Source organism: Hirundo rustica, chromosome 5 (assembly GCF_015227805.2).
Source record: "Hirundo rustica isolate bHirRus1 chromosome 5, bHirRus1.pri.v3, whole genome shotgun sequence".
NCBI lineage: Eukaryota > Metazoa > Chordata > Aves > Passeriformes > Hirundinidae > Hirundo > Hirundo rustica.
The window spans coordinates 68,508,141-68,533,741 of NC_053454.1; positions in this window are offsets into that span (position 1 = coordinate 68,508,141).

The following is a 25,601-nucleotide window of genomic DNA, read 5'->3' on the forward strand; positions in this document are numbered from 1 at the left end:
GCAGAAGAGTATCAATTTGTACAAAATGAAATTAGCGGTTCTGAGAGTGGCTGGCTTCTATGAAAATATCCTTGCTGGTTCTCCTGTGGAGCAGCTTCAGTAGCCTGCCTTCCTAACTGTTCTTAACAGCATGAAACCTGACTTTACCAAGCGGAAGCAGACTTTGTCACAGCAGGGACAAGGTAATGTGCATGTGCAGTTGCAAGAAAGCTGAAAGAGTCCCAGATCACTGCACTCTCTGCAGGATCCACCTTTATGCTTCAGTAATTTTTCTATCAGTTAAGATAACTGCATCTACATAATGGGGTTCTTATACATGGGTTCGGAAAGAAAAGTCTAAGGCTAGGAGAGAAAAATGAACAGTGTGGTGAAGAAGTGAAAAAAAAGGGAATGCATAAATATGAGCTCTTATCTATGTGTACTGCATGTCATGGTATTGTAAATATGTTATCTACATTGTTATATGCACTATTACACAAGATAGTATCTATAGATTTTGTTACTACAGGGTTTTTCAGAAAAGCAAGGCTCCAAAAATTTTGATCAACTACGTTCTGGGTTTATGTTAATTTAGGTCAATACTGGATAATCAAAAACCGTGAGTTAAGTTTAAAAATAGTATGAGAAGGAATTTATTTCCCCATAGTTCTAATTATTTCCTGAAAGCAGTAGGTGAGAGCAATATGATGCTGTTTTTGTTTTAAAATGTGCAACAAGGTTTTATTAACAACTCATACGTGCCTCCAAGAGACTATCAATAAAATTACTCAATAGAAAAATACTTGCATTTTATTAAAAATTAAGTCAAAAAGGAAGTGGCACAAAATACTGTACTTCTTATTACCATAAAGAAAACTATTCAGGTAATAGGCAATACTGAGCAGGAGTATGTTGATTGTTTATTTTTCTTCCTCTGTTTGCTACTTTATTAAATAATCCCCATAAATAGAAGAGTAGTTCTGCACATGAGAAGGAGGTGAAGAGGTGAATGCTTTGTATAGTAGTAGAGAAATCCACGTTGAAATCTTGTAAAAATATTATCTCCAAGAATGAGTCTGAGCTCTGTTTTTATGGGGCATTTTGATACACAAATGTATGTTTTTCAAGTCCTGTCTTCCCCCTCTCTCTTTTCATTAGATTCCCTGCCAATAATCATAAATTTAGACTGTAGTGAGTATGTCAGGAAACTATTTTTCAGGTTTTGATTAATATCCAGCCATTTGGTGTTCATCTGTACCGCAAAGGAAACTTGATTTCAAGTAGCTAAGTAAATTCTTTTCTTCTGTAGAGCTACATCGACTTTATAAAATACTGATGCAATGTTATATTTCTGAATGCAGTTCTCTTGAGTGTTTTCAGCTGAACAAATCATCAGGCAATTGGCTTTTGTGTTTTCAAAGTGTAATAGCATTCCAAAACTGGTGAAATAAGGCTTTCTGCTTGATTCTGTGCTGAAAGGGGCAATACAGTCAAATAATGCAAGTGTCACTATATATGATACGCTAGTGGCATCATAGCAAATTTCACATCCTTTCAGTTTACTTTAAAGAAATTCACAATGTAGCAAGCAACTTTGAATACAGTAGGAATAGGAAAATACATTATCGTGAATGGAAATAAATCAAGTTTAAATAAAGCTCCAACTTGAAACAGGAAATCATGCTTATGGACCTGTTTTCATACAAACAAGGCTGCTGCTGTAAGGGCAGGAAAATACTTTTCAGCATCAATGTGTTTGTAAGCAGTGGGGGGAGGCTCTTCTATGGAGCAGATGACCTCAGACACCATTATTTACTGTTGGTTCTAACACATTATAGCGTATCTTTATAGTGAAACAAAAGCAGTGTTTCTTTCCTACTACTATGTGGCAACTGTGGATTTTTTGAATGCTTGCCTTGAAGTTCTAGCTCACATTTAAAGACAAGTAAATAGTGCTAGAGAGGGGAAAACTTATTAAAGTTTGTTGCCTAAATAACCCAACCCTGCTAACCATAAAATTCCTAGAGCTCAGACCAGGGTAGGGATGTATGACTTTGTTCTAACATGATGGTGTACATAGTGCTGTTATTAACAGTGATTATATGGGCACAAGAGAGAAACTGTCAATATTAATGTGTAGATGGAACTGAAGTAAGAATCAGGGATCAGATTTTGTTTTGGTTTATTGTGTAAATTAGATCTTCAAATCAACAGCTGAAGAGAAGTGTAGTATTTTTATATTAACTGATCAAACCCACTCTTTCACAGCAGTATGGACAGTTTAATATTCCACCATAAGCGGGGGTAATTTTCTGCAGGTCTTTGGTTGAAATAAGGTCATGAATAGGCTCTGAAGAGTGGTACCTTCTGTGCAGTGTTAGAAACAGTAAGGAAATTAGTCTGATTAGTAAAAAATATAGTTCATGCACGCATTGCTTGTCAGAATGGAATAACAGTCAATTGTTAGCTCAACACAGAAGGCTGAATACATATTTTGTATTTCTGTAACTTCAGTGTTTAGTGGAGTGCTCCAATCAGCTTATTTCATCAGTGAGTCCTTTTATTGACCTCATTTACTTACCTTTAAAAGACATCAAAACAAACAAAGCAACAAAACTTTATTTTTGTCACATGTCAGGGAGTTTGAGGACAATATCACGAAGCACACAAGCATTTTCCCACTGCACCAGCAAGCACTGTGAAAAGAGGTGGTAGCCTGGGTATTACTGATTTGCTTGGTAAGGCAATGGACATCAAGAAAATCATAAAACACCAGGGAGAAGCAAATAGCATTCTCTAATGATAAAATAATTCTGATTTGAATCTGAATACATCTCAGCTCAGTATTTACAAAAGAAAGGTAGGCAGTTGTGATACTTACTAAAGAAACTCTCTACTAAAGTTAATCATTGTAAATGGTCAGTTTGATTAACAATGAGCTACCTAAGAATTCTTACTAATTCCTCATAGCTAGACAAGTAGTGGTGACCAAGATAGACTAAGAAGGTTTTGTGTTTTAATAGGTCATGTAAAAGCCTGATCATTGTCCATTTCAAACTCCTGCGTAGCTTGCAATCAGCCATGTGGATTTGCTTCAGTAAGTTACTGTTTCTGGATTTAAAACAGAACTACTGAAGCTCTGCAGGGGTAACTGCAACATCATGATGGCTGGAATATTCTTGTGTTTTGTGAGCAATTAGTTCCTGAGTATTATGTGCACATAGTGCATGTTTACCTTAGGAGTACACATTATCATAAAAAACTGGTTTTGATGTCATCAGCTAGCTAAAATTATCACAGTTTGAAAAGGCCTCCCAAAAGAGCCAGCCTTTCATTTCTCTGTCCTCCCACATATTCCCAGTTGGGCATCTTCCATCTATTTCCACAAGTAAAGCTGTAACCAGTATTTAATTCTGCCTTCTATTTCATTGTCTGATTACTCATGGCTGTTGGTGCAGGGTATTTGACAAGATTAATGATACAACTAACACCTTTGTGCAACTCTCATTACCAGTGTTTATCTTAAAATTCACTTCTAAGAGGTGGTATTGGTCCTTGAATGTGAAAGCTACTGAATATCTTTTAAATCACTGAGCAGAAGACTGAAAGCACAGGAAGAATACAGCCTTAATTGAATACATATCTCTGGTTAAGTGTAGAAAATATTGCATATTATGATATTAAAGAAGTCTGGAAAAAACCCTACATAATGTCTGAGTAATCTTTCCCTGTGTACTTACACTTCAACTAATAATTCATTGATTTACTGTGTTTTATAAATGTTCCATTCTCAGTAAGGAGAATGTACTTCACTGAAATAACACTATTTATATGTTATAGGAAGTGTAGTCAACATAAATATTATTTATACTATTGGTTATTCAGTGGTTTGTTGTTTTGCATTTGTTTTCTACTCTTTAGCTCATTTTTCCTGGAAAAGATAATATTATAGTAAGTATGGGCGAATACAGATGGGAGAGAGCTTTTCCTGTCAAAACTGAATTTTGATAAGTGGCAAAGTAAGTCTAATGTTGATGTCCAGGTTTATGGATATTGTGTGTAAATCTAAAACAGTTAGACCTACTTTTGCTGTGGTTTTTTTGGTGGAGCCACATCTCCTGGGTGCTTGCCCAGTCCTGTGAGTTGAAAGGTCAGTGAACCACAGAAATAGACTTATAAACACTCTGCATTAACTATTTACCTATAAAAAAAAAAAAAAAAAAAAAAAAAAAAAAAAAAAAAAAAAAAAAGAGAGAGAGAGAGAGAGAAAGTCAAATAAAAAAGGGCACTAAGTGCTCTTTCCCTTTCAGGAGCATTATCCGTTATCAGTCTCCAGTAGCTTGCTGTTGTCCCTTCCATAGCAACAAATTGTTACATTTTTGTGCAAGTTTTCCTAAGTCAGGGTTGTTTTCATTCCTGAGGGTGCTGTTAGCTAAGATTCTCACGTAACCCTGTGTAGTATTTTGAATTGAACAAAAAACCATATCAAAATTCCTAGTAGAAAGGAAATCTTTCTTCTAGTGTTGGCCCTGGTAGGGTATAAAGTAGAACTTTTCCCCTACATCTTTGATGTTTGGTCCTTTGCAAGCCATGACAATTGTGCAACTTAGTTAATTTCTGAAGAATTATTTCTCTCATTCATGTGGAGATATCAGTTGCATGAATTCTTAGGGAAATAAAGGTGATAGAATAATCCTTTTCCTTCAGGATTTATAATCTGACTTTAGACAAAAGTCTTTATTGAAGTTGACGTCCTCTTATGCTAGGTAAGGTGCACCGGCAGTGGTTCCCAAGATGCTATTTTTTATCTGAAGAGTGTAGTTCTTGCCGTGTAATGAGCAGAGCACCTACACACGACTATAACAACACTCTGATTCGTATCCCTTTATTCCTTAAGCTCAGGGGTTCAGATAGTGTAAGGGTGCTGTATGAGAGCATCAGCCCTTAGGCAACTGGAGAACAGCTTTTCATTGTGAAGCTACAGTATTTTAAATTGAAGAGGAATTAAATAAAACTACTGAAAGATATTTGAGTTGTTAGGTGACTTCCAGCGTTCTTTTAGTCTAGCTCCACACTTCTGTAGCAGATCATCTAGTTTGTAAGTTAATTGATGTATGTATCATACTACTTGTTATTTATCTGTAACTAAAACATTTTGTCTAATACTTGATCAGTCGTAAGTGAATTGGATCTGGTGGTTTTATAACAGATTTATCACACCTGCATGGTGTAAGCTGAGGATAGCATGTTGATCAAGGTTCTGTTACATTCTAAAGTATTTAGGCTTTTAAATAATGTGAGAAGGCGCAAATTCTGAGAAGCAGATTATTTTTTTTCCTTTTTGGGGATGTCAAAAATGGGCCTTGTTCCCTGGAATAAGAAAAATTGCTTCACATCATAAGAAATGTGTTTGTGTAAATGTGAATAAAATTCAGTCAACAATCCACTGGTCTATTTCTGCAAATATTGCTCTTCACTCACCTTTGTCTGGTCATATCTTTTGTGGAGATGCTATTTAGTGAATAACCAAAAGGAAAAGGAATTCTGATTTGGCAGATTGAAAAGCTAAAATACAGCTTCCCAGTTTTAATGGACTTGACACTGATCTCCTTTCACTTAAGCCAAGTATATTTAGATCCTTGCCTGAGTGGTCAGAATAAGAGGAATTATTTGGATTTTAAGCATTTTTTACTGGCGGTTTCTCAAGCAGATTTGCTTCACATGATAGTCGTCCATTTATGGAACCACAATGAGAAGAAATGCAATAGCTGACTGTCTCAAAGGTCAAAATTTCCTTCAAAAACTTATTTGTACTATTGAGACTTTTTTTTTCAGAGAGGTAGAAAATGTTGACGTGCATAAAATAAATCTTCATTGTAATATGAAATTGCTAATTATTAAATCTATATATTTAAACCTTTTGTGTGTGTTTTTCCCCCCTTGCGTTTTTTTTGTTTTGTTTTGTTTTGTTTTGTTTTATTTTTTTTTGTCCTTTTAATTATCTTTTATCACAAGCATAACAGAGACCAGCTTGCAGTGAGCACCAAAATCCCACTAGGACGCTAGGTATTTAGGTATTTAGAAAGTTTAAAAGGCTGCACCATAGGAGTTTTAGACAGCCTTTGCCAGCATTTAAAAAATCTTGCAGAACAGATGCATGCAAATATGGAATAAATATTTAAAAGTTGCATTTAACTGTGTGTCTTCATAATTTCTGAAGATAAGAGCCTATTTTTTACTGGGAAAGGACTCTAATTTAAATCTTTTATGTATGAATGTTAGCAAGTTTTGAATGCATTAAGATGCAATTTACAAGTGAGTGAATAAATCAGTTTTTGGACTCTTTTAATCTAATGCAGTATGGACAAATATCCAGAAATAATTAAAATGATGGACATGTTGGTATTGCATGCAGCCTCGTACATTGTTATTTTGCATAAAAAGGGCAAGTAAGGGGAAGATGTCCATACATTATGGACTTAATTGGCAGTTTCTTGTTATTAGAATAGAGGGTTATTGTCATTCCTAATGTACGTAATGTGAATCTAGTATTTGAGAAAGGTTGATAGGTGAAAGATTAGGTTAAGTGTTGACTTGTGAAAGGTTTAATACTTCTGGATTGACAGCTCTGAGAATCTGAGAATAGCTGTACAAAGAACCAAAACAGCACAGACAGCGCTGCTGCCATTTTGGTCTCACTGCTCCATCCCTTACCAGTAGTGCATCTGCTTTTATGCGGAGTTTACCTGTATCTCTGAGATATATATTCCTTCAAATCCTGTCATTTCTGCTAAATTTACTTGCAACTGGACTAAACACAGGATACAGTGACAGCTGAGTCTCTCTTCAAGATCCAAATCTACTAAAATTGGCTCATGAGGCCATATACACCATGCTCTTGCAGCTACCTGATCCTTACTTTTTCTGTGAGAAGGCCAAAAACATTAAACTTTCATCAAAATTTTTTCTTTCTCTGAAACGGTAAAACCTTGTTACAGGTATCAAGGTGAATATTCCAATTGAGACTTCAGCAAAATTCTTTCTTCAAAAGTGGTAAGGCTGCCCTTGAACTGTTCTGATACCTGGGGTGTGATCTATTTCCACATCTCTCTGTCTGTTAAGCATGGATTGCTTGAAAACTTCCAAGGAGGCTACCAAATATGAGACGGCAGTTAATTGTTCGAGGCCGTACCTCTTACTCATACGTATGTTTTCTTTCCAGTGATGCTTTTCGGAAGGAAATTATAATCTTTGATCCTGTTTATGGTAATTTTGCTCTTAATAACTTGACCTTTAAACAGTATTTCCTGGAGCCTATATTAATGGTATGTGCAAGTATAATACAGTAGCTAAAGTCTCTGGTATTTATTTCTCATAAAGTCTGGATCTCCAGAAATAAGATGTTTCTCTGTGGAATTAAATGAACAGAAAAAAGAATTAATTCTATTTCTTTCCTTCCCTCCACCCTGCACCCCCTTTGGGTTGGAATACTCCAAAATTATACAATTTATGGAGTTATGTATTTTATAATACCTTTTTTTTTTTACTCTTCATTTTAAAGTCCCACTTTTTCACTAGCAGATGGTAGTGTTGTGTATGAAGTTGTGAGTACAATCATGAAAAGCAATAGCCTGAGCATTGTAAGATATTTTGGGAGATATTCAGAGCTTTCTATTACAAATGGAATTTCATTAATAACTTGATGGAATCTCATAATGCTAGGTTTTTCTCTCTGATTTAGTCATCTACCCTGCCACTGTTGCTAGTATCAAGCAGGAAGAAAGACTTCTGAAGATAATGGAAAGTTCAGTCTCTAAAGTTTGATCACAATTTGTTATATAGACTAACTTGCATAATTTCCTTTATGTCAGGTTTCTAGGGTTATCATTACAGTGGGCCTTTTAATATTTAATCAATGACAAAATTTCATACTATTCATATTATTTTGTTCATTAAAGGACAGTTTTGCTAAGATCGGAGACAGGCTGCAAATATTTTCATTCTTTTTCACCTAAAATTTGATGATTCTCTTGGCTTTGCTGCCTCATGTGAGTAGCAACGTGTGGTAAAACTTAGGAGTATTAAAATATTGTAGCCGTATGGGAAATTAGCCCAGTGTAGAAAGTCTGGTAGCATGAACTTCCAGTAAAAATTCTAAGTATTGTAAACAGGGTTCCTTCTAGAATTTTTGAAGTTTCCACTATAAAACATGGATGATAAACTGGGAAAACTGGGTTAAATGAGGAAAGCATAAGAATATGCATTTACATTCTGCGTGATCTTTGAAGCAAAACACATTTTAAGGACAAGCTGGCTCAGAAAGCATTGAAGAAGGGCATAAAGGGGAAAAAGTACTTGCACATAAACATTTCTGAAGCGGACTGTATCAAAGATGGATTTGATTATAATACCAGCATGCTGAAGATTAAAGGAGGGATTGTTCATAGGGCTGTTTCATGTCATGTTCTGGTAGTTCTGCTAAGGCTGCAGGTTTAAACAAACACTCTATAAGTCTTTCTTGGTCCCACTATTTTAATCCTCTGAATTTGAGTCATTTGTTTAGTAATTCCCAAATGTTATTTAAGTAATGTACATTAACAGGATATTGACTTCTCTTGAGGCAAACATCAATGTTTATTGAACAGAGAAATAAATATTGACTGAAGTAAAGCCAAAGTCAATTTTTTCCTCAGAACTATAAACCTTAATGTTCAGTGAAATGCCAAGTAAATATACAGTGGTTGCCATATAAATCTTGGTCATTCTCTGGAATTATATATAAGACTATCATTGCTGTTTACATGTGAAATATGACCATCAGAATAAATATGTTAAAATAACTTGCAAAGATTAACTTTCTTCAATAATGGAAGTACAGCTATTAAGATGTGATTTGATAATTTTGAAAATTATAATCAATTATTTAATAGTATTGTAGCCAGTAGCAAAAAAAATGTTTAATTTGCATTTTAAATTAGTGGGTTTTTTTGTATAATGGATTTCTTTATTATTATTCCCAAAAGAGTAATGCAGCATACTTATTGCAGATATGAACTTACACTAAAGAATTGTCATTTATTTGTAAGCCAGCTAAAGATGTACATAGTAAAAGTGACTAGTACCCTTTTAAAGTATCTTGTCTGAAAGAATATATTTATGCATTTTTTATGTATTCACAAAATGATGATCTGTAAGCATGGTCTAAGTAATTATTTATTAGAATAAGTGTTGCAGACAAGTTTGTTGCTGTATTGCAATTATTCCAAAAGTGGTACTAAGGATGAGCTTGGCATCCAGATCAAGTTCTTGACTAGGCAGAGGCATCTGAAGTAAAGGCAGCAGGAGATGTAACTGGAGATACAGCTTTTGAAGACACCAACAAGTCTGACTTATTAGTGAAGGCTGTTCTCAACCTCCTCAAAGTTTACTTATTGATATAGGATGATCCAGTCATGAATGACTCTTGTCATGAATAAATGAGCAATGACCACTGAAGGTCAAGGTAAAAATGGCCTGTGAGGAAGCCAGATGATAAGTTCCTTCAAAATCTCTTGTAAGTGTATCAATTGATTTTACGAATGACACATCTGATTAAAATTATTGCTCCTTGCCAGTACTATTTGTACTGATTAGGCTGATAAAGTCACGTTCTGCACATCTGTTCTGCAGTGTTAATTTTGTCTTAACCTTAAATGCTTTTCTTTATATTTTCTTTGTTTCTGCTTTCTAAGCCAAGTGGAATGAAGTCTCTGTGGCCCTCATTCCACATAGTGGTGGATCTAAAGGACTGTTTTTCAGACCTTTATAATTTTCCATGCATTGCCTCTCATGGAAAGGAAGCATAATTTTAGCCATGCTTTAGGGATTTCATGTTCACTGCAGTGATCAATGCACAGAAAGGTCACTTGGAGTAAGATCTTCCTTTGATTGGAGCAGCAGCGACATAATATCACTGTGACATTATACACGATGTCCAGAAAGGGAGCACTTTCTGTGTTTGTGCTCTTTCTCTGGTATGGTCTTTGCTTCTCAGTGGCTGTCTGCAGCACAGAGTGACAGATGCAGTCTATATGCAGAATTTTTTTACTGTCTTTTAGCATGGCAGAGCATAAGCAGATGTCAGACACTGGTCTAGTCTGGAAATGAAAGGCATGGTCCTGTGCAGGAGGTGAACGCCATATTTTGAATTTTGAATTGTGCATTATTTTCATATATGTAATCTTCAGGTAGGACTATGCTTTTCAGGACACCATTGCTGGGGAATGAAGTAGTGAGGTGTTTCAGGCACAATTAGACATGGGAGGAGAGAAAAGCCAGTGGGACTTCAAAGTAAAGGAATGAAATTACTGAACTACCTGATATAACCAACACTTCTGCAGAATAATAGGGTTGTTTTCAGATAATTTGCAGGTTCTATACATAAAAGTAATGCAATTGTTGAATTTTCAGTTCTACCTTAAAAATTGACAGAGCAGAAAATCCAACGTTCTCCCATTTTATAAAGCTCAAATCAGTACTGTTTACTTCTTCATAGAGAACACTGTCACTGAGTAACAGTCTGCTGCCAGGAAAATGCTGAAGCAAACTGTCTCATATTTTCAAAGCAGACACTGCTCCCTTTGAAATAATCTTGTAGCTGTTATATGATGGAATACTAAATAGAAGACTGATTCCCGATCTTTTGACAATGTTCTGTTATAATGACTCTACTCCTTTTATATCAAGTGATTGATGTAGATGTAATCATTGTGGTTGATGGATGTTAGTGTGGCAGGGTGACATTTGATTTCTGTTCTGTTTGAATTCTGATTAGCTTAAAGAATAAATCTGTGTGGTGCAGTTAGGAAAAAAGTTTACTGTACCTGTGTGACTACACTGGTGTCTGACTGACATTTGTTTATTTTTATCAATGTGGAAGGGTCAGCAATCCTTATTATTCAGTCTTTAAAGTGAATTATAATGCTTGTGAGAGGAACCAGATTGACAGCTAGAGGAGAATTGAAGTCCTTTCTCAGTTTGCAAAAGAGACATAGCAGAGGCAAGAAGGATGTTCCTGTCTTGTCTAGGGAGTCTTTATTCTTATTTATGGGAGAATAATTTTAATGGTCGCAAATAACAGTAACATATTTTGGCCACATGGATTTGTATTAAAAACCTGCCGTATGTGGTTGCAGGAGTTTGAGGGAAAGTAAAATTTCATGGTCTGTTTCATGTGGGAGAAAATCAAGAGTTGCTGATAGAGTATCTGTGTGTAGATATGACAGAGATGAAAAATGTATGGAATTTCAGTTACTTTCATCTTCTGCAGCTTTTTTCAAATCAAAGCTATTGCAGAACAAGGGTGACTGATTTGTTACTGGGAAGGTCAAGAAAAAGATTTTCTTCTGAATACATAACTAATTTCTGTTATTATTTTATTTTATTACTTTTATTTCTCTTCTGGGCAATATTTTGTTTTCAGTTGAGTTCAGCTATGTCTCTTGGTGAGTTCTTAGGAGCAGGAGTTGCGATTTCTGGCTCTTGCCTGCTGAAGACTAAATCCACCTGTCAGTGGTGGAGTTCATTTTCTTCATACCAGTCCCATATGGTGCCATGTTTCTGATTTGCGAATAAACCAGTGCTCTGGCTGTTGCTGATCAGTAATTGTAGAGCAGCAAAGTTTTTTCTTGCTCTGCCACCCCCCTCAGTGAGCACTCTGGGGTGGGAAAAAAAATTGGACACAACACAACTTGGGCAGCTGACCTAGATTGACCAGTGGAGTATTTAAAGCTGTGTAACGTCATTCTCGGCAATAAAATTGAAGGGGAGATTTTGGGTGTGACCATGCAGACGTGTGCACACCCACATCACTCTCTTGGCTGCCTCTGTGGCGCTTTGATGAATGCAAAGAGGGAAAGTGATGCCTTAATTGGCTCTGCTCACATTGGTTTAATGGTACAAAAAGATCTTATAGTCCAGAAAAAGATTCTCTTGATTTATATTCTAGTTCTTGATCTCATTGGCATCTGTTTTGAGAAGATGCTTTCAAACATTGTTATTAATTGCAAAATGTGGAAATGCTGAGGGGGCAACTGCTGTGCTTTTCTGTTTTCATTTCCCCTGCTCCCCATTGTTGCCTAGCCCCATGTCATTTCAAGTGAGTTTTATAACGGTGAGCCAACCCTTGTGCTGGCATGAACTCCTGAGTTGGCTTGTGTAATATAATGTCTACTTAATGTTTTGTTCAAATGAACGTGGTTAGGTTTCAGGTTTGCCTGTGTATGTTGTTCTGGTCTGTGCACAGAAGGTTTCATAGAGTTCTCCAGCAGGATTAGAAAACTGAGCTCTTTTTTTGACAATGAAATGGAATGTTTGAAATGAACCTGTTCCATTAGAGGCTGTATGGAGCTCTTAGGAGGAACACCAGTATGTTTTGCCAATCATAACGCAAGTAAATTCAGTTTGTCCCCTCTTATTTAATAGATTTCACCCAGATGTCTTCACTTGGAGACCAGTGAATTGTCTGATGGAAGCATAGTTTCTAAATGGCACCAGGTTTAAAGCCAAGTTTCAACTTTTTGAACTTTTGAGAAAGGGGCAATGGCTTCAGTAGCACCAGGGGTAATCAACATCACTGTTAAATATTTACGACTTATTCTTCATTTGAATTTGTCTGGATTTAATATCAAGGTGTTTGTTGTTGTTGTTGTTTTGGGTTTTTTTTTTTGATGGGCCTTTCTCTGCTACATGGGAAGGGCACTTTAGTACCCAATGCTTTCTACCCATGAATGTTACCCATCAAGTTACTGTGCAGGCTATTTTTTGATAAGCCAAAGAGGTTGAGCTTTTTCACTCTCTCACTTAAAAATGTTGTTTTAAATCCTTGAATAATTTTTGATGCTCCTTCTTCCTTTTAACACCCCCTTCAATTTTTTATTACTCTTTTGAAAGTATCAGGAGAAGTTGTATTCCAGCATTGGCCCAAGTGATACTGTTTTCAGAGGTAAAATGACCTTTCCAATCTTTAGTTGTACATGAGCCTCTTTGCTACAGAACAGTCTGTATTTTTTAACTTAGATGCATAACTTTGACTGTATTAAAATATGTTCAATTTAGAGGATCTGCTTTACTGAATACCTGCTGTATTATATAATACAATATTTAAACCTAAATACAAGTTACTTACAGTTTATTATTATATATCTTCATGTTGACAGGATTCTCAGACTGTATTTTGGAAAACATTCCTGTGAATGAAATGAGTTCCAGAACTTATTTATAAATGTTTCTATTATAGTTAATATATTTTAGGTGTAGCTATAGGAATATATAATTGTGGTCTGGAAATTAGACAAATATTGTTGTTTATTTATGGTGATATATTGAATGGACTCTTTATATTTGATCTGCAGTCAAGTACTTGTCTATAATTTCCCTCAATTATTATTATGACTTAAATTTAAAAAGAAATGCCTCAAAACCATAACTGATTGTATAGGAATAGTTGTGATCTCATGCAGTAGCTCTTTGTCTTTACTTTAATTCTCCATATCCCATGGCTTTTCAATTCTAAAAATTTGGCTGTATATTTGTGAACTGATCTTGATTTGTGAACTTTTTCTATTGGAACCAAGTAATATCCATTTTAGTGAATAATTCCAGAAAAAATGCTTTTGAGTTAAACAAGCATTTGCTTTTCAGGTTAGTATGCAAAATAATTCTTTGTTCCTCTCTCCTGAAAGTTTAAATATTCTGAAGTATTTGTGATGATGCATGACATTATTTCTCCTGTGAAGTTTTCTTTGAAAGGACTAGAACTTCAAAAATATTTAAACTAACTTAATGTTGAAATTACTTTTCTGTTGTTCAGTTCCTTGAGAAGATCAAATGATGCTTTTGAGTTGATCAAGCTCCAATTTTAAGAATAAATTATTTACATGACTTTAATCTAGATGTCAACTAACATTTTTTCTTGTTTCTCTGTATATGACTGATGCATGATAATTGGGAAAATAAACATGGTCTTAATATGTAAAAAAATTTAAATACATAGAAATTAAAATGTGATTTTCAGATCAAATTAGACCTATAATAAGACTTGAAGTTTTTATTTTATGAAGCCTGATTCCTCACTCCTTTTCAAGGAACTTAAATTTCTGGAAGTTCTCAGCTACAGAGTGTTATGTGCCTTCAGTCTGATGATACAACATGGCACCTCTTTAAAGTAAAGGAGGGGTAGAAAGGAAGGACTAAGTTAAAAAAAAATAAAAATCATTTGTTCTAAAAATGAGAGACGATCAAGAGTCAGATAAATAAACAGTTTCATGTTGAGTTCATGGTGTATACAGATGGATAAAACCTATCAGTTTGGGTCTTTGGCATTGTTTCAAAAAAGAATTCTTGCTAAATGTTAATTGGAAGAGATCAATGGTTTCTTCAGAAATTGTTCCATGCTCTCAGTCTGGAGCCTCGCCCATAGTAGGACTCTTCAAAAGCATTTCTCTGTCAAAATACTGTGTAGAACTAGTGTATTCCTAGTGCATTGGGAGGAACAGTGGAAAGGGAATGATGTAGATCTAGTGCAGGTTCCACCTTTTCTGTGAAGGGAACAGCAGATCTTAAAGGAGAAGGTGGAAGAATCTGAAACTCGCAGTGGACATGCTCAGGTTAGAATAAAAATTATACTTTTGTTTAGTCATAGCCTTTTAGAAGAATGGTAAAGGACTGAGCAGCCCAGAGGTTGTTCTTGCCAATTAAAATGTGGTCCTGTCAGCTGAGATGCTGACAAAGCAGTGCTGTAACATGTTGTCCAGAGTTTTAAAACAGAAAGCATTTGTATGGTAAGTTAAAACCCCTGTGGATGGAGCATGAGTACTTAATTACAGCCTGATAAATCACAGTAGGCAATCCTCCTCTCTCCGCCCACCAGCCTTTGAGAAAGCCCACAGTGGTAAGTGTCAAGTCTGTTTGGCTTCAGTGAAGCAAAATAGTCCCTCTATTCAGCCACACTTCTGAGTGCAAAATAAAGTGGAGTGCTTGAAGAACCCCTGCTTTTGCAGTAACAGGATTATAATAAAGCATTAATTGCATAGCGTAACCATAATATACGTTGCCCTTTGCAGGAAGAGGGGAAAAAATGCACTGAGTAACTTTGCTGTGCAGTCCAGGCTAGAGAAAATGTGGTATGAAGCATTTGAATTAAAACTCCTGTGAAAGATTCAGTTTACCCATTTCTTTTTGGGTGGAGAGCATACTGAAATATTCAGACTGGATGTTCACCAAAGGTTTATGCAAAGTCCCATTTTGCACTGAAACTATTTTGATTTTGAAATAGGGGTTGGTGCTTGATTTAAATTCCCCCTGCTCCATCCCGTTCATCCTTTCACCTTGGTTTCTGCTGTGAGGAAGTGTAATTTTTTGAAGTGCAGAGGGAGTCATCATCTCTCCCAAAATGCTCAGGAAAAGAAGCAACATTCTAAAGTGAGAGATCACAGTCTAGGATGCTGGATGCCTTGCCATTCTGTCATGTAGTTTTGAAGCAACTTTCAAGCCTGGCACATTTATACATACAAAGATTTACTGAGGTTCTAATCCTGATGTTTTGTGTTTGGCCACTTGAGCATGACAGTTAACTCTAGAAAAAACTTTTTAAGGTTTCAGAAAACGGCTTGAATCAACATTCCATGTGAGATGTATAGAGAGCAACAGGAACTTAAACCAAAAGCCTGGTCCTCATGAGGCAGCCAGCTAACCAAAAAGATTATGAGTAGTGGGAATTTCGCTACTCGCTTTATGAAGTTTCCAAAATACTATTGAGATATAGTCTTTTTACCACAGTAGGGAGGGAAAAAAACCCCCAAACTGCTGTATTTCTTTGTTGTGACGGTGCTCAGCGCGAACAACTTGCACTGTGACAGCCAGCTGAAGCCACCATGCAGAGTATGTGGAAGTCACTAGAGAGAAACTAGTTTTGAAATATCTGACCTTCTCAGAGGGATTTTGTTTTGGCTCCAGCTACTGGACACCCCCCTCCCCTCCATGAAACATTAATCTGGAAGTGCTTTCAAATGCTGAAAAACAGACAATTTAAGAAGTAGAGTATGACTGCCAGTGGGTAGATTAAACAGAGAGAAAAGAGGCAACAGGGATATGAGTAACTCCAAATTGGTGTAGGGGAGAAAAATGTGCAGCAAGAGAATCCAGATAAAGATACGGCTGGAACAACAGGGAGAAAGAAGGCTCAGACTTGAAAAAGAAGAAAATAAAATCATTGTATCAGAAATAGAATCTGTGAGTTAGGAACATTTTCAAAGCTCCATGGTCTCCCTTAATCCTCCACATATATTGCTTTGAAAATGTGTCCATTTGATCCATTCTTTTAAAAGCTTTTTTGGAAATAAAACATCCCTTGACCTGACTAAAAAAGAAGCACGCCTACATCAGTAACAGTGGACCATCCTTTCTTCTTCCATGGGTTGGAACATGTGTCTTGGCCTTCTAAACTCTTCTTATTTTTGTGATTTCTGTGTGTTACATGCCTCTTTCCTGTTTCTGTTGGCAGGATTTGCCAAGTTTTTAGCTACAGGCAAACATTTGTCTAAAAAAACCCTAAACAGTATAAATGATGAAAGACTAATAGTGTTTTCTAGAATGAGACAAAAGAAAAAGTAATTATTTATATTTCTCAGGTGCTGCTATACCTGTATCTTTCAGTTCCAATCTGCTGTGAATTAAGCCAGTTCTTTCTTTCTTTCTTTCAAGATGAGGATTTTTGAGGAAATGGTGCTATGCCAAATGCCGTGGTGCTGTTATTATCTCATAAAGTCTAAGAATAGAAGGCTCATTGAAGAAAGTACTTAAATAGGATTAGAAACTCAGTATGAAGAGATCAATTTTATTTAAGCAAAGATCCTTTTAATGTTGATAACAAAGGATTTAATATCTTAAATGTGTTTAAAAATAGTGAGATTGTTATCATGTATATTAAAAAAGAAGTAAGTATGCTTCTTGGGCATAATTTTGGCAAAGGTCTTACATAATTGTGTAGCTTTGCATATTTCTTGTGCAGCAATTTCTAGACATTAGAGTCAGTGGTAGTTTTGCATGAGTAAAAACTGCTAGTTTCATCCCCAGTGATTCATTGATAAGGGTATTGCTTCTGACATCAGATTCAGCTAAGGGTAACAGACAATAACATGGCTGATTACTAAGTAGAAGATGTAAATTCTCTCACATTTCTATGCATTAAAAAGGCTTAGGATTCCTGAATTTTAATATAAAGCACTATGAAGTGTATCAAATAAGATTCCCCTGTCTTGCTTTGTAATAATAACTTGCAGTGTGTACATTCAGAGGGTGAAAAATGGCTTTAAAGAACCTTTGCCTCCAAAGGCTAAGAAAATATGCTACCAAAATTTCACTAAAGAGCCTTACATTTTGTGTTTGATTGCACGTTCCTCTTTCCTCAAGTGATTATATCTAGACTTGCATGATCTTACTAAAACCAGTGGGGCACAGAGTAGAGGATCAGGTCTGCTTCAGTGAAATAATGTGTACATCTTACGTACAACATTGATTATCTGCTGTAAGGAGAGCAGAAACAAATATCTTCTAATGTGGGGATCCTGGAATACATTTTATAGCATCTTTCTTGTTTTGACGTAGGCTTCACCACCTTCTTTCCTTCCAGGCTTTCCCTCCATCTCTTGCTGAGGTGCGCTGATGGCTCAGTCTTTCAAAGCTGAACCTTCCGTTCTGGAATTTCTTGTTCAGTTTATGCACACAAGTACCAATCAACACTTGTGTGAAAGAGACACATTGGTTTTTGTTTGCAAACTTTCACTACTCCTTTTAGAATCTTTGTGTAGAGGGAGAGTAGATACTGGTCAGAGCTAAGAGGAGAAGAGCAGATGCACCCTTTGGGTGGGTGGGTGGTAGTGGAGTTCATCCCCACCAGGACTTCATCCCCCCAGAATCATCAATGTTACATTTTTTAAGGCTAACCACGGCAGATTAGGACCAAAACATTCTACAGTATGGAGTACAGTGTGTTTAGACAGTGGTGAGTTAGTAGAGGACAACTGCCTACAAATAAAAAGCACCTGGAGTCTCCAGTGTATCCAGAATTAAGTTCTTGCAGTGCATGTCAAAAGTAAGAAAAGAAAATACAGACAGAAATTTTGCTCCTCTTAGATATATAACTGATATAGAATGACACAACCTTCTAAAGTCAAATTTGCAATTCAAAGTCTAATTATCCTGAATGATGCATAGTGGTTTTGGTCCCAAAAAATGACATTGCTAAAACCAAACCAAAAATTTTGTAGGCTGGAAATATTTTCCAGTCTGTTCTTTAGCTAAGAGCACTGCAAGTAATCAGGCATCTTAATTACTCAGGAATAATTGAGTATTGTTTATTTTGTATCCTAAAATTAGATTTTAAGAATATATTGGTTCTAGGAATGAAAAAAAAATTCATCTTGCAGCTTCCATATTTCCTAAGGATTCTGGGATCCCTGCTGCCAGCTGCTGGTCTTGCTCACTTTAAGTGCAACTGGTCTGATTTAAAAACAAAACAAAACAAAACAACCAAACCCAAGGCAAGACACATAACAAATGAGCTGCTGTATCAATAAAAGAAATAACAAACTATTTTTTAAGCACTTAGTAATTTCAAATAACTCACTGAATCTTTATCCATCAGTTAATTGTTAACATGAAGAATATAGCAGCCAGCATCAGGATTTTCCTGAAATTCACAGAATTTATAAATGTTGATGGACATGCAGGCACCATAGGGGTTACTATGGAAGGGTGGTTTAGATAGGAGTTCCCTGGCTATATAGTTTGCCTGGTGAGAAGTTAACAGCTGCTGAAATAACTTACGTTGATGCCTCATTTTTATTAAAGACTAATTTTTATGTGCATGTATTTGTTTAAATGATTGCTGTGATTATTCAACTGTTTCAGAATGACCTTTTCATTACACCTTAGTACTGAATGTATCTAGACATGATCACATCTCTAAGGGGAAAAAAAAAAAAAAAAAAAAAAAAAAAAAAAAAAAAAAAAAAAAAAAAAAAAAAAAAAAAGAGCGCCTTGACTTGTATGCATGCAAATCTAGACAAGCTGAGTGAGACAATCTTCATGCAAGTGTTAAATGCGGTGACACATTCATTGTTGATATATTGTACAAATGATTCTATCCAAATTACTTGTGTACTTAGCCACGAAGAGAAAAGGGAGGAGAGTTATTGTCTTGAATGATAGATAAACGCAGGAAAGTTGGTTTTAAGTAGAAGAGCTTTCCGAAGCTCTTAAACAGCTGAAGTGTGCTGTCAATGCCAAAAGATGGCAGCATAGCTCTTTAGGAGGCTGACGTAAGATACTTAGCCATTTAGGGTTAATGTAAATTACCTTAGCAGAAAATCATTAACCGAGTAAATGTTATTCTCCTGCATTTTTTCGAGTTTACTACCTACTTCTGCTTTAAACTAGCAAGGAGGAAGCCGTGGAGGGGACAGAGGTTAAGACTGTATTTTATTACTAAATATATACTAGAAATAATAATTAAAAAAAAAAAAAAAAAAAAAGGTACACAGAGATATTTCTCAATCCCAATATGTAATTTTGGGTAAAAATCTTAAATATGTCATCTTTTATTTGACAGAACTTACTTTCTGTTTTTAGAGAATCAAGAACATAAATAAAGTATAGCACTTTGATTGGGAGAGTAAGAGAAACTGGGTCAAGCAAATCTGAAAATAAAGCTGAATAATTATTAAGTATTGTAAAACCTAAAAGTTATTGCGGGAATGGTGCATTCTCAAAATATTTAAATGGGCAAGTTTTTCTTTAACCTGCTTTTGGAAAGTGCATTCTTACTGTACTGTTTGCATCTTAATTTTAGTCTGAAAAGTGAGGATGTGATTGTATAAGATCCTATGTGGTCTTGTTGAAGAATAAATTACTTTAGGTGTAGGTTGATGGGCGACAGGAACAAAACTCACAAAGCTTTTTATGGTGCCATTCCTAGACTTTAGCTGGTCAGAGCCACCTCTCACTGTCAGGAAGCATGTGCGAGAGAGAAGTCTTGGAGGGAAAAGAAAGAAAGACTTTTGAATGATGCTTAAGGCTGGCAATAGCTGGAAGCTCTCTGTTGTGTTAGACAAGGTGGCAATCAATCAGGAAGAACGAGTTTTTCCAGTCTTGATTTTCAGTGCTTCATGGCATAGAGTAGCATGTTCTTAGTCGGAAAAGATCAGATGGTCTACCTTCTGTCTAGGTTCATGATGCACGCTGTACATATAATCCTCACTTTCTAACTCTGTCTGACTTTGTTTTTATTGATATTATTATTTATATATTTAGTTTGAGGACAGACAAGTTGTCAAACTCCTGATATTTGAATTGTATTTATAAGGTAAGTAGAACAAATCTCTCTACTCCAGATCTCGTGACTCCTCTGCCCTTCTTTTTTATTTATTTACTCTGCAACACCCAGTGCATTTTCTTTATTACTCTTAATTGAAATACTTAAACATTATGGCACAACCAGTGGTTTCAAGTGAAAAAAATATTGCCTAGCTGTAAACTGACCTCAAAGGCTAATATGTAGACTAATAAATTGGACAGAAAATCTTCCCTCTAAAACTTTCAGCAACTGTGTTTTCCAGTCTGTCTATTCAAAGAGGAAACACCCATTCTTTGCCTATCTCCAGTTGCCTTTGACCTGTAAGTCAAAGTAAATCTTTCTTGGTGGAAATGTTGTTGAAATCTGTGTGTCCTTGAGAGGCTTCCCTTGGCTGACCAAGGTTTTTCAAAGGGGATTTTTTTTCTCACATTAGGAAATAGATTTACTTTAATTGGTTTTTGAAAGAAAGACATAGATTACCTTTTATTCTTTCTTGTAGTTTATCAGATTGCATGATTTTGCCTATATAAAAAAATGTATTTATTCAAAAGAATAACTTTTTAATATTAAAATTTGTTTTGCAGTAGCTGTGTGAAGCTCCAGAGCCACTGCATGTGCCAATCTCATAAAAGATGGTTCACCCGTTAATATACTTGATATTTCTGAGGAGGAAGACTGGTAGTTTTGAGCGATACTGGAGGAGAGGCATCAAAATAGTAGGAAGATTAAATTCTGTATTTAATTTATCACTCTATTATCCAGGTAGCTTTCATTTCTCCATCACTGTCTATGATCATCTGTTATTTCTTTTTTTTCCACACCAAAGAGCAAGTGTATGCATCATTCTATTGAGTTATTTTTGGCTGCGTGGTGGTTTTAGTTCAGTAGTGTATGCTAGAGAGAGCAACATCAGTGAGATGTGCTGGTTTTGGAGCAGAGATTTGAGGTACTTAAAATACTTTTGATCAGTGCACTTGGTGACTGCCTGAGAATATTAAAAATTACCAGTAAATACTGTCCCTTTCAGTCCTTCAGAAATGAGTGAGCCAGTAATGAACAGCCATTTTCCCATCAATATTTGCTTGCTAGAGGTCTGACCAAGAGCTCAGTTTTTCTGATTAATACCTCAGCTCTCCTCACCTCTAAGATAAGACACTTCTTCTGCCTCATAAATGATAGTATCATATTTTATCAGCAGGTGTTAAAGGATGGGAGTGGGCTCACTCAGTATTAGCTGACGTTAGGTCAAGAGTTTATACCAGTTCCTTATGATTCTCAACAGCAATCCAAGGAAGATTTGTACATGGTGCATTGCTAAGGAACCTGCATATTGTTAACTGATCAGCGCTGATTGCAGTTCATGCTGCTTTCTGACATTTTCTGTAGCTTTCATTTGGCTGAGACATCTATTCTGCATTTGTGGGTTGAATTGACTTAAGCTTTTAATTGCAGATAGGAGTGTTATGTGGGTAGAGAGGGGCAAAGGGTTGTTTCATGTAACCTTACATCCTGGGAAACATCTATTTTAGAATATAGCCCTACCCTTTATAGTAAGATCTGTTTTTTAGAGAAAGGTGGGTTGTTGTTGTTGTTGTTATTGTTGTTGTTGTTGTTTTTAAAGTATTTTGCATTCAATAAGTATCTTCACAAAAGCACTACTAATTGCTGCAGTTACAAACAAACAAAAAATCCAAGGAAAGCTCTCATGTGAGATCAGTTTAAACTGAGCTTATTCAAAGTGCCTCTGTACTTATCCCACCCATCTAGTTAAGATTATATTTTTTCAGATCTGGAAGTCCCTGAAGAGTCACAGTCATATCCACAAAACACAATAGATGGCCTTCTAGGCTAATTTATCTGAATTTTCAACCCTCTAAATGTAAGTTTAAATGTAGACTTAAGAATGTGAAAAATTCACAGATTGTCCCCCTCTACCCTCACCCATAGCTTTGTAAAGTGATTTCTGATGGATAATGATCACAGGGGGCAAGGAGAGTCATGAAACTGAAAGAATATGATCAGAATATATATCAGAATGTATACTCCAATTACTAGAAACTTCCTTATAATGTGATAAAGAAAGCATTTGTAATGGTTTCATAGTTATTCCAAAAGATCCCTATAGGGTAAATTCCTTGGAACTGAGTGGTTGATATATCTAGGATCAAGACTAGACACCATGCTAATGAATAATACACTGTGGGGAACTTGTCTTTAATAGATGCTGGATTAATTATATAAGTACTTTATGTAAGTCTTTTTCTTCCCCAAAGTATTTCCATGCTGAATGTAGAGAGTTACACACATAGTAAGTAATCATTGTAATTCTAGTTTGCTGTTGTACTGCTTTTACTATGGACTGCAAGAACTGTATACAGTTAAAACTAAATTAATGTACTACATAATGTGTCACTAATCTCAGATATCTTAGACTGTGTTCTCTGTAGGTAACCTTAAACCAAAACTAAGCTTCAGACTAAAAAAGAAATGTTCTGAAACTTATTCTTTTCCACCCCCCTCAGCCAGCTTTAGCACACCCCAAGCCTTAACCTCTAGGAAGTTTCAATTAGTTTTGATTTCATGAGTAACTAGCTTGAATAAAATACATAAACATCACAATCTCATGTTTTGTGATAATTGTCCTAATTTGATTTGTTTTCCTGTGCACAAGCATGTGTTTTCTAGAGAGTAATGATCTACTTTTTCATTTCTAGTATAAAAAGTAAATTATTTTATTTAGGTGCCTAAAAATGTATGTGCTTTGAAACCACTAAGGTGCTTTTGAAAATCCTAACCTTTGGAAAACTTGACCTTCTTAACCGAGTATAGATATCCAGTTTGGAAATGGCTCTGCAATAGTCAGCACAAAATACAATGTTTTAAGAGCAGATTGTCAACTGATACTAAGATCATTCTCTCAGTACTATCCAAGTCAACCTAGACTCCTGGCTGCAACTGTTAGAAGTCTGCAGAATGAGGGGGAGAAGCTCATTACTTCTTTGTGGTGATGTGCTTTATTGTACAATTTAAATCCCCTATGTTTCTTTTACTCTTTTGGGTTTCCCCTTTTATGCATTGTGCCCCCCTGCCCTGAACCATGCCCAACCCTATGTCAATCTTGTCCCTGACTTCCCTTAGCCACACCTGCTGAGTTGTCCCTCTACCCTGAGCCAGCCCTTCTCCCCTCCTCTGGGATCCTCCCCTGGCCTCTCCCATTCTTCTAGAATGTTCCCTGTCAATCTCTCACTCTTCGAAGCCCTAGTGGCTAGTACAGACTGTTCCCTTCCCTTGTGCACATTTATTGGTTGTGGTGCTTTCTTTCTCTACCATGTCTTCTGCCCCCAAGCAATCCTCATTTGTTGATGTTTGGTGACCACCACCTGTTCCTCCCCCACTTAAAAACCCCTGTTTGTGAGTGTTCTCTGGGTCTTGTCCCTTCCTTCCATCTGAGAATAACCCGTTCTTGGGTACTGCACACAAGAGTCATGCAGGAGTCCCTCCTTCCTCCATCGCTGCTGCTCCTCAGCAGGAGGTGCCCCCTGACCCTACAGCAGAATGCTGCCTAAGCCCTTTGCCCAGCACTGCCACCCAAGCCAAGGAGGGTTAGGGGCAGTTGCTGATTTTGACACAGCTCTCATAGCTACTGGACTAGCGAGAGAGGCTTTGACAAAGGCTGAGGGTTGTGTCAGTTCTTGAATGGACATGAGCTGGCAATTCAGTCATAGTCTGGAGTCCTGAGATGATTGTAATACCGATTGTCTTACCATGCCTGTCCTGAGAAGTTCTTTGGCTAGACCAGGACAGAATCAAATCCAATACTTGGTCCTGCTGTAAAATCCTCTTGCTTATGTGTTTTGAGAGAAAATTGGTGGTTAGTTGCCTGTTACATGTATTCCATATGTTGCTGGAGTAGGGAAGGCAAAATCCTTGATGTCTTCCTCCAATATGCATCTATGAAGCCCTAGAATTTATTATAGTGGTAGGTTTTAAAGGCAGAGAGGAACCCTCTGCTTAATTTAATCAGATCTCGTGCACTACAGACATCAGGTATCTTACTCAGGAATCTCTGTGTCAGTCTCTTCCTATCCTGGGTTAGAATCTATTTGGAAATCTTAGCAGCTCATAGGCATGTGACGTATTTCTTTTATTCCATGTTCAGTTCATATCTTGCTCCTCTTATCGCAAAGCATACTCTCAGCAATTTTTTTTTTTTTTTTTTGGGGGGTGGGAGGCACTTAGCATTGCTTCATCACAGGAAAGGAAAAAGTTGGCTTTCCAATAAATGCAGAAATGATACTATTGTAGTTTTAGAAGATGAAAAACTGCTTTAATGAAATAAACTTGAATTAAGTTGCTATTGTAATTCTGCATTCCTTCATTATCTCTGTGCATTTGCATTAATATTCTTAATCCTTTTAAGCTCTTGACCTCAGTTATACCTTGTGAAAAAGATTTTGAAAAGCTGTTTGAATTCATGTTGATAAGCTCTTTCTTCTAATGTTATTCTTTTTAAATTTCACTGAAAACACCTTCTGGTGGTCTGAAATTCTGAATTAGTTCTTTTGGAGCAGTTTGCTAATTCCTCACCTTTTGCATGTCTTCTGCCATATACGGCCAGCCATATAGAGCCTATCACTTATAGAGTGGTTATTTTCCTGCTTGGTTAATTCTAAGCAGGTTTTCAGCATTCATTAGGAATCCTTTTTGATTTTGCTGTATCCGGATCTGATTAGTTTATCCATCTTGAAGGTTCCCAAGTGGTTGCAGCCACAGAGTTTCTTGAAACACTTTTTTTTTTAAACCTTGTGCTCTCCTCCATTCTTTGTTATGAAATACATATTTTTTGTGTACTGTAGGGCATTGCAGAAAAGCAGTGTTTCATTCCTCTGTAGTAGTGAGCAGATGACAAGGTTGTTTAGATGTAAGAAATGCAGAAAATGCTTAAAATCTGTGGGTTTGGTGCATATGTTATACTTTAATAACATCTTCTAAGTGTACCATTACTTTTTTTTTTTTTTTTTTTTTTTTTTTTTTTTAACATTTCCAAATACCAATCACTAAGAAATAAAATATTTTCTGTCTCTGGCAACTTGTCCCAAAACAAAGATGGTAAATTTTGCAGCGTGCTTTTTTAAAATCATATTTGTATCTCATTGTAAAGGCTACATTTGCAAGTAACTCCAATCAAATCCAAGGAAATGTACATATGTGGTTTAATTTTTACAGTACT